Genomic DNA, 11,066 nt, shown 5'->3' on the forward strand with positions numbered 1-11,066 from the left:
TTCCGTTTTCTAAGTCTGACATTTTTTTTAATGCAGGCTTTGCAGAGTAGGTCTCCAAGGAGACAAAGATTAGGTGCACAATATTTTGGAACACTGTATCCTTCAACGTTGAATAAACCAGAGCTTTACATAGGAATCTCTTCCTACTGAGTTCGGGCGGATTTTAACCTTTCACCCACTCCAGACGTCTATTGGAGTATTTACGGGAGAAAGGGGTCTGTGTGAAATATGCACGACTGAGTTACTCTAACGTCTTGCGTTAGTTTATCGCCTTACCAAACGTTTGGGCGCCATGTAGTGTAGTTCCTATTTTCCCAATAGGTCCTGCGCATTGGAATAACATAAACAGTAGTATCGACGTAGAAGTGCGGATCTTCCAGGCCTCCACTGACTATGCAAAACTTAATTGGGGTTGTTACTAACTAGCTCAGAGGTCACTGGAAACTTTCTTGACTGAATAGGAAGTGATCAGCTTCCCTGGCACAGCCAAGAAGGGATTCGGTTTTCCAACAACCGTGCAACATGACAACTTTGCTCCTCAGATCAAGAGTCAATCTCTAGGGTTGTGTGAAACAATAGACAGTTATTTTACTCAGTCAGTGGTTGTGCAGTTTACTTTCACAATATGTAGAGAATAGAGAGACGGGCGTTTTCAATAAAAGGTAACATTTATTGAACAGTCTTTCTTCTCGTACAAGAGAAATGAATTGCCACAATTGCAAGACTTGTTATTATAAAAAGTACGTACAGTAAGATGAGTATTGCGAAATAATACTGTAAAAGCATTGATATGGTTTCTTAGCCATACAATGGTTTAAAAGGAATAAAACATATATACATTCATATATACATTAGGCTAAAATACTCAACTGGTGCTTCTAACTACACCTACCCCAGTGTACCTGACCTAAGCCTAATACTTGGGAGGGGAGTAAGTAAGTAGCTTTAAGTTAAGTTGGTTTTGCCAAGGTTTGCTTCAAGAATTCTCTCTAAGGGTTTAGTCAACACCATACCTCTGGAATAGAATGATGGAGGTCTGGTATCTCCCTCAGGACTCGATATCCCAGTCACCGCAAGGGTAGAATAGAAACGCCGGAGCTGGATTTCTCTGCAGGAGAAAGGCAGCGTCTCTTCTCAGCGCGTCGAGGAGGAGGGGCAGCGTCCACGGGCAGCTTGCATCTGCTGGACTCTTTGCAGGGGACGGCTGTTCAGCTCCCAAGTTCACCACACCATCGTTCGCTAGTTAGCAGCGATAGCAGTAGCGATAGCAGCTATGGTATCATCAGCATGACAGCTTCTGCAGCAGCGATGGCATTGATAGCTTCAGCGAAAGCAGCAACGAGACAGCGTTTGCTTAAGGCAACGTTGGTAATATTTATACCTGAAAGGTGCCTTGTTTGACGTACGTTTCTGGACATAAGACGTCAATAAAGATGTCACTAGGAAGTGATCGTTTATCAGTGCTCATTAGAGTTCTATTACTAATCAAAACACAGCAAGCGGGGATTTCCAGGTTGCTGAGTTTTTATCTTGTTGAAGAACTCGGAGTGTTAATCTAGGAATCTCAGATAGTAACTTCTGCTATGTCATTGCACTAATTGGTTGCAAAGGAAGTGGCAGACAAAGCTATTCTGGAATGTGGCTCTGTTCGTGTGAGGCCAGAGACGAATTTCTGAATGTTGCACTTGAACGGTTATGCCAATATAGGGAATAAATGGATTTAAAGCCGAATAGGGGCATAAGGTCACAGTATCGATCAGGGTCCTAGATTAGAACGCTACAATGCTGCATAGATCCACGCATGGAGGTGCTGGAGTTACTGACAGTGCAGTCTTCTCCTCCCGCACTTTTGATGATTCACAGGAGGGATCCTTAAGGGCGGTTCGGGAACCCAGATGACTCGGAACTAATAGCTGACTGCTCTGTTCTAGTCTGCTTTGGTGTGCCAAAGTTTAGAGAACACAGAGTAGAAGAGGAACAGTGCCTGGGTGGTGTGGCTGAGAGGCTTGGTACAAAGAAGGTAGTGAATGAGCCAGAGTCAGAGGCAAGTGGACCTATTGGTCACTGTCATCAACTGGTTCACTTTATTTCGTTTAGAGGGTTGCTAACCAGGCTAACTGTACTTTTGGGTTAAAGAGGGGATGTGTTGTTATTATTATTATTATCATTATTATTATTCGTGTGGTGTTTATATAGCATGGCACTCACCATTTGGGTAGCAGAGCCCTTCACATAAAACAACATACTACATAGAACTAGATAACTGCTCAGAGAGTTGAACGCAACACATCCAAACTGCTAGAAACATTAACAAGTAATAGCTGCTGGAGTTTGAATAAGTGAGTTCTTATATCCTTGCAGAAGTCTAGGAAGATTGAACCTTGTCTGACTTCTTCAGGGAGGCTCTTCAATTTATAGGAGCTTGAACGGAGAAAGTTTGATTGAGGGTATTTGATAATTTCACATGGTGAACTCAAAGTAGTGTGGATTTGCCTCTGGTGTTTCTCTGCGCCCCTGTGGTGTAGAGTTTGATCTTCACATAGGAGGGCAAGCCGAGGTGAATCACCTTATGGGTGAGGGAGGCTATTTTGAAGTACATTCAGGCCTCAGAATACATCCAATGGATCTCTCATAAAAGGAAAGTAATGCTATGTGATTTGTTTGCTTCCTTAACCAGGCATTCAGTGGAGTATAATAGTGCACTAAGAGGTGCCACAGAAGTTTTGTGGGGACTAACTAGAATGGTTTTGCCATCATCGAGCTGAGACGGATCCAGAGATTGAACCATTGTTTGTTTTAAAATCTACTGGTTTATATTGACAATGCCGTGGAGATTTAAAGGGGCTGTGTAATTGGGAATGGCTACTTGGTTCAATCTATATGAGTATTTCAATGTTCATGGTCTCCTGATAGACTACTTGTGGTAAAAAAGAAGCACTTCACTGGAGACACAGTAGGAGTTTCATGGTTCATGTTTATTCCATACAGAAAATCATACCCATCTCAGACAGCAGCAGGAAGCCAACTGTCACAACTCCCACAATCTCCTACAACCTCTTATGACATGGCTTATGACACACATAATATTATGACATATCCAATGTTCCTTTGAGGAAGAGTCAGTGACACATGGTGTTCTTTGAAGCAGGCTTTTCCAGATGTTACATTAAGTCATGCACATGCCACACAATGATTAGGTCCAAAGTATATTCTTTGTTGTGAGTTGAAAAGGAGGAATGTTGATTGAGATTGTGTTTGGGAACAGATTTCCAAACTATCTGCATCCGAGTGAGCTGTTTTTGATGGTCCAAGGAATGTTGAAATCTGGAAAGATGGCGAGCTTGCAGGAGATGTTTGAAGTTCAGTGACAGATTCCAGGCACAGTTTACAATTAGAACATTTGGCTCGGGCCTTTAACGTTGGAGCGGGCCTTTAATAGCCTATAAGGCTATATTAAAAGTGGTTTGTATACATCAGCACTATATATGCACATATAAAGCTGAAACATAACACATCCCACAGATCTCCTTGTTCCACAGATCAGGAATGAGGCCACTGTAATGACAAGTGCTCCACTGAACATAACAGACAGGCAATGGGCTGTAAGCACTAGTCAAGACCCTCTGCCGTTACCTTTTAAAGTCCCTAATCGACAGCCTCAGACTCTCAAATATGGACAGAAGGAGATGTCAAAGAGGGATGGAGAAACTAGGTTTTCACTCCTCTGAGGCTTGATTTCCAATCAGGGAATAAAATGGAATGTTCAAATAGCCTTATAGCCCTTATTGCTAAAGCTGATAGTGTGCAAGCAGCTAAAGTTATTTTGTTGGGTTTCGATGGGACAATTCTAAAGGATTAGCAAATATTTATTTTCTTCACCACAGTTATTGGAAGGTTGTGCAGTGCGATTAATTGAAGCATGCCCCCTGCATTTAAGTATCAGAATTGACAAACACAGGGATAGTTATAGTCTATTGTACAAGTTCTAAAGGAAATGACTATGTACAGAAACTATGTAGCACTCTGGGATCATTAAGTACTTAGAATCTAATGGAAGGATATACTGTAATGGTAATGATATTTTGAAGTGATGCCTTTTTGTGTTTATTGACTGCCAAAGTTGCATAGTTATTTTCATATCACTTGTAATTGTAGGCACTAAGGGCCAGATGTACGATTGCATTTTCTGGATGCAAACCTTATGATTTGATAAATCACAGGGTTTACAACAAGAAAATTGATTTTTCAAATGTACTAAACCAGTTTAACAAGCCAGTACCAAACATGCTACCAAATTGCAAGATGGATTTAGGAAACCATTGGAAAGTTCTACTTGGAAATGGAGGGTTTCTAAACATTGATATTTTACCAGCTATTGAAAGGTATTGGTAACCCGTTTACAGTGAGATGGGATCCCCGAGGGGCACCGTCCCAGGCGCAAACAAAATGGGGACTGGAAGATTACAGATATTCTAAGAAAATACATATGATATAATGAAGATCACCTCAGTCAAAGAGTTTAAGTTGTTATATCTATGGAAGGGTTTTATTTTGCTAATTATTTACCAGAGTTTATTGACCACCTGTGAAAGGATAATACACAAGTTGTTGTATGACAATTGAAATATAATTTTTTTTCTGAACTAGCTATATTTGGAGCACTGTAATGTGTCCATTTTCTTCCTTTGCTTTCTTACTGGATGTTTTAATGTCTTGAAATGTTGGTCACAATTGATGTATGTGTGAGGAATGAGGGGTTCTCCTTTTTTTCTGAGTCACAAAGGGGAGTCGCACTATTCATTAATAAGAATATGGAGTTAGAGATTTTGCAATCCAAGGCAGGGAGCCGGGGTCGATGGTGTTGGGCAACATGTAAATTCAAGAATAGGCCTTCCCCTATCACATTTGTAAGCTTTTATGCTCCAATTAACGATAAGTCGGAAATCTATGAGGAAATGTTTCAGTCTCTTTTGTTGGTTGGAGGAGATATTGTGATTGGGGGGGACTTTAATATACTTATGGACCTGAACTTAGATTCTAGCACGGGTGGTAAAAAACAATTGAAACCTAAAGCATTAAAGTCCATTTCGAATAACGTAAGGACTTTAGATCTTGTTGATCCGTGGCGATCTATAAATCCCCAAAAAAGAGAGTATACTTGTTGGTCGGGAAGACATAGGTCATTTTCTCGTATCGATTTTTTCCTGACCTCCTCAAAATTTAAGGATAGCTATCAAAGAATTCTACATAACGGCTTCTCCGACCATGCATTGTTAGCATTAGAATTGATGTTTGAGGAGAGCACAAATGCGGTAAAACGCTGGGTGTTTAATAAATCATACCTGGCTGATGTAACATGGGTGACCCTATTGAAAAATGAGATTAATGACTTTATTGAACGAAATATGGGAACTGCTCCTATTCATGTGGTATGGGACTCACTTAAGGCGTTTATCCGGGGGATTGCTATTGGAAGGGATGCGCGGGAATCAGCTGCTTTTAGGGATACAAAGAATTTACTACAGAAGAATATCCAGGATGTGGTAGAACAAATGTATCATAATCCATCTGCCAGGCTAAACAATGAATTAAATGCTGCAAAACGTGAACTGAGCTCACATTATTTTGAGAGAAGTGAGGAAATTTTCTGTAGGCAAGCCCAAAAAACATACGAACACAGCAATTTTACGGGTAAATTTCTGGCATGGCAGGTCAAAGAACAAGCGGCAGCTAATCTAATTCATTCTCTTAAATCTCCAATTAATGATACTGATACCTCAGATGCAGCAGAGATAGGACAGATTATGTTGTCTCACTACGAGAAAATTTATACTTCGTACCATATTACGGATCAAAACAGATTAAACAATTTTTTAGACAAGCATAATCTTCCCACTCTCTCTCAGATGGACCAAGCAGCAATGGCATCTTCATTTTCGGAGGATGAACTAAAAGCTGTAGTTAAATCTCTGCCACATGGTAAGGCATGTGGACCAGACGGTTTCCCTGCAGAATTCTTTGTTATATTTTTCACCTCCCTATCTAAACTATTACTTTTATTATCCAATTCCATGTTGGAAGGTGGCTCAATCCCACCATCATTCTATGATGGGACTGTGGTTAGTTTTTTGAAAAAAGGGAAGGAAGCAAATGATCCTAACTCATATAGACCCATTACTTTGTTAAATTCGGACTATAAAATCATTACTAAATTACTCTCATTACCTTTTAATCATATTTCTTCGCAACTGATTCATTCAGACCAAAATGGTTTTATCTCAGGTCGACAACTCATCACTAATACTCACTATTTGGTTGAGGCCTTAGATTATTTTGAAACATGTAAGGTGCCGGCTTTAGTTTTTCTTTTAGATGCAGAAAAGGCTTTTGATTTGGTGGTCTGGGATACACTTTTTCTTATTTTACAATTTTTTGGAATCCCCTCACAAATTATAACCTTAGTCAAAAATCTGTATCACGGTGCAAAAGCCCATGTGCTTATTAACAAATCCATGGTGGGTTCAATTTCAGTGCAAAGAGGGACAAGGCAGGGATGTCCATTGTCCCCTGTTCTCTTTGCCTTTTTCATAGAACCACTGGCGGCGGCAATCCGGAATTCTATAGATATCCTTCCACCTATGGCCTCTATGGATAAAATCAAATTATATGCAGATGACATAATGCTTCTTCTTAAACCGGAGATGCATTCGCAAGCACAGGCTCTTTCTGTTTTTGCTGAATTTGAAGCACTTGGAGGGTATCGAATCAATAGGAGGAAAACCGAGATCTTAATCTGTGGTAGTATAACCCCCGAACTACACCCGGATTTTCAAAACTGTATTAATAATAGACCCAAAAGATATTTGGGTGTCTATTTTATGCCATCTGTAAGTGAATTGTACTTTTTGAATTTTGAACCCTTAATAAAAAAAGTTCGCGATCTGTTTTCACGATGGAATACCCTACCTTTGTCCATTCTAGGCCGGGTGGCATTAATTAAGATGTCGGTTCTCCCCCTATTTAATTTTTTGTTTTCCACTATCCCATGTTCATTACCGGGCTTTTTCTTTTCGAAAATCGAATCGATGTTCTCAGCTTTTGTCTGGGCTAAAAAGACACCTCGAATTGCCATAAATACTCTATACGAAGAAAAAGAACAAGGAGGTCTCGGTCTCCCAAATCTTAGAGATTACTACTTTGCTTATTTTGCACAGTATCTCTCAAGATTCAAACATCCAATGTCAAGTCAAGTACGGTTTATAAATTTCTTTTTTGAAACAATATGCAAAGAAGCCAAAATCTCTTCTCCATTACCCATACCTAAATCTCCTAAACTAGTCCGATACAAGGTTTTAAATTGGTTTTTTAAAAAACGAGATGCCATGTTGAAGAGATACTCACTTCCTCTCTTTAGTTTAAAAACTCCATTTAGTGATGCTATTTTAGGTTTTGGTATTAAAATGGGGCCAGAAATTATACAAAACTGGGTCAGACTGGGGTTTACATCACTACTGAATTTCGTGGAAAATGAAGCTTGGCTAACTCCTACCGAGATGCTTTCTCTAACTGGGGGAAATTTTCTTCTTATGGGTTCTTATAATCTACTATATAAAGTTTTTGTTCAAATTGATTTAGTACAGATCAGTCAAGCCTCAGATTTATCCAATGATCTCTTTTGGTCTTCACTATTTATGAAACCAGGAAAATGGAGAAGAGTCCTAGCACAGAGTAGAGAGGAGGATCTGAGTACTAAAGCAACTAAAAAATGGCAGAAACATGAAAGTCTCTACTTAACAGTCAATATGTGGAAAACATTAAATAAGTTTAATTTCTCGGTATTGAGAGGCGCTAACTGGAGGCGAATGCTGTTTTTTAGTAAATGGCTGCTATATTATACACCTACAGTCATTGCCAGAATGTTTAGTAATTCATCTCCCATCTGTTTTAGATGTTCTCGACCAGATTTGGCTAATTGGTCTCATATAGTAGCCTTATGCCCCCGAATTGGGGCCTTCTGGGAGGGCATTTTTTCTTTGCTTTCACTTCATATGCAATGTACGATTATTAATTATGAAAGACTGATTATATTTGGTATTTGGTATTGATCCAGAACTTAATCTGGTTGAGTCACTAGCAAAACTGGTATATATTATTGTAGCGGTGGCCAGATCACTGATTCTTAAGTATTGGAAAACAGATGTAGTACCCTCTTTGGATGAATGGTATGAGAAAATGAGGAGAGTAAGGAAAAGTGAACTTAAATATGCACAAAGGATTGGGGGACTCCGTAAATTTGAAAAAATATGGGGGACGTATTTTGATTAAATCTCTATGTATGTTTTTGATATGAAATTTCTTCTTTCAGGCTTTATTCTTTCTTGAGAGGATGCTATATTGTTGTAATTTTCTTTTTTTTTATTTTTTTATTTGTTCTTCAGCTTATCATTCTGTTTTTTGGATTTTCTGTAATGATTGTTATGAATGAACTGTCAAGAACTGAATAAAAACATTTAAAAAAAAAAAAAAAGAGGAATGAGTGAGTTATGGGTGAAGGTACATTGAGATTTTAGTTATGCTTGTGGATAAGGGCTGGCCTGATTTTGTTATTCATGTTATTGGGTATATTGTGATTTAGAACCATTGACTTTGCTACTTCTTATCATGTCCACAAATGACGAATTAATGTGTGGACAAAAAGAAAAATGTGTTGAAAAGAAAAATAACAAATAAAGAGAATTGTGAGAAAACACATAAAGATTTTTTTATCACATTTTTTGGATCAATGCATTTGTTGTCAATTATGCATTATCATGTGATATATACACTTGTAAAGGTGTAGGGTTTGGGGTTGTTGTGTGTTGCTCTCATTTGTATCCACTGCTCCTATATCCCTTTTATGTTTTCATTTTCAGGGGTCATCTGTTGTTTCGTAAACTTCTTAAGCACCTTCCACTTTGTGAATGGTCCCCAAAATTTTTGGGGAGTAGGCTGTAGTCAATAGGATCACTGCCTACTCTTAAAAAATAGTCAATTTTTTTCCGATGCATCCTGTTTTCCTTTAGGGAAAATGGACTACCTTAAAAAAAAAGTTGCTTTATTTAAAAAGCAATCACAGACATGTTGGTCTGCTGGCGCAACAAGCCATCATCACTGTGCTGGCAGCGAATCGTTGTGGGTTGCAATATGCGACCTACCTCATTGATATTTTTGGTGTAGTTGGAATTGCTACCCACTATTATTCTGTATTTTGTGAATGGACGTATTAGTACACAAGTCGGTTCACAAAATAACAAAGGATTTGCAAAAGGTTGGTGTGCAACTTGTGGTCACTGTATGCAAACCCTGTCTTAGTACATCTGGCCCCGTATGTTTTACGGTTGTTATAAAGCAGTGTTAGTATGCCTGCAAATTGGGACTTTCTCAGGCACTAGTCACTGCAAGATTTTAATTTTCACTATTTCATTACATTTATAAATGATCTCGAATGCCTTTTCCTTGGGACTGTCCACTGCCTGTTTAATTCAGTAAGAAAAGTCTATGGTCTTGCATCGTTATGAAATTGTTAAATAACTATTGTGCCCCATATCAAATGACAAACTCATGAACCACTTAACGAATTTTATGATCAGATCAATTCATTGGCAAATGTAAAAAGGATAACCAAGCTTGCAAATTGATAGAAATAAGTTCGGAATATTTTGTTTTAAATATTTGTTTTCCTTTATTACCATTGAACACGAACGGTATACACACCAAAAGAGCAGTAAAGCCAGGGACATATACTAATAAACTGAACCAGTTGACATGCCAGAGTCACAAATGTTGGATGCATACGCAAAGATATCTTGTCAATCAATCCCTTATGGCGCCGAATTAACAACACATGTATAACCTGTGTGACAGTTATTGTTTCATACATATCATCCTTCGTCAGAGGGATTTTGTTCTACGTCTAACAAGGAGTTACCACTAGTCTAGTATATCCCATGTCCATTCCTTTTGTGACTATATCAAACAACATAGCACCTTAATAACAAGCACCATAAATTATTATGTCATTGCACCCTCTAAAGAAGCTCATCTCCATTAAATCTACTGCATTCTTTTCACTTATCGCTTCAGGTGTATATCATATATTTATTATATCCTCAATTAAGCTACTGTCATGCCTTAGTCGGATTTCCATTATACTATGCATTTTACGGCAGTAGCGCAAACATCAAACAATCTGATAAATCTTCTGTAAATTTATCATCCGTTCTTGCAAGCATTATGCTGTTCCCCTCTGTTATAGCCCATTCCTACATATTTTTTACCCAGCTTTGCACCTGTGGCTCCCTCAGTTTCATCCAGTGTATGCTATATGTCTTTTCACCAGCATTGCATCTAATGCTGAAAATTTTGACTCCATGCTACATTTCTTGGGGTTGGTAATGATGCCCAGCTGATATTACTTGTGTTTTTTTTTTTGCTGGAATCCAATTCTTTATAGGAGGAGACGCTCTATGACTTGCTGCCAGAATCCAAGTATTAATGGGTAGGACAACATCATATGCAGTATGTTTTTCTGTGCATATGGGGCAATCTGCACCGCTCCCCGGATTTATTTTGTGCAATTTTTCCGGGATCAGATAGGTTCTATGTAATACATATTTTGGACTAATTTATTCCTGGCATTACTTAGAATGTTTTTAATCTGTTGGCATGCCTTGCCCCATTCTATGTCAGAGATATGGGCTCAGAGAAACCTCCCTCCCATAACCTTCGAGCCTCAAGCTTCTCCCCATCCCTGGCTTTCTTCAAATCGGCATGAAAGTTTGGCATCAATGATAAAAGTAAAATTACAAGATCTTATAAGGTCTTCCAAAGTCAATTTTTTATTCTTTCAAACATTAATTCGCATTGAAAGAAAGATAAAGAAGAACCAGTTCAAGCGGTTAGCAACAAGAAGATCTTTACTAATGTTAGCTGCTGCTTTCTTGGAGATATTTCCAGTTCATTTGTGCTTTTGCCCGTGTTTTTAAAGATATCACAGAATAATGATGAGAGAAAACAGAGATCACAAA

Source organism: Lissotriton vulgaris, chromosome 5 (assembly GCF_964263255.1).
Source record: "Lissotriton vulgaris chromosome 5, aLisVul1.2, whole genome shotgun sequence".
Classification (NCBI taxonomy): domain Eukaryota; kingdom Metazoa; phylum Chordata; class Amphibia; order Caudata; family Salamandridae; genus Lissotriton; species Lissotriton vulgaris.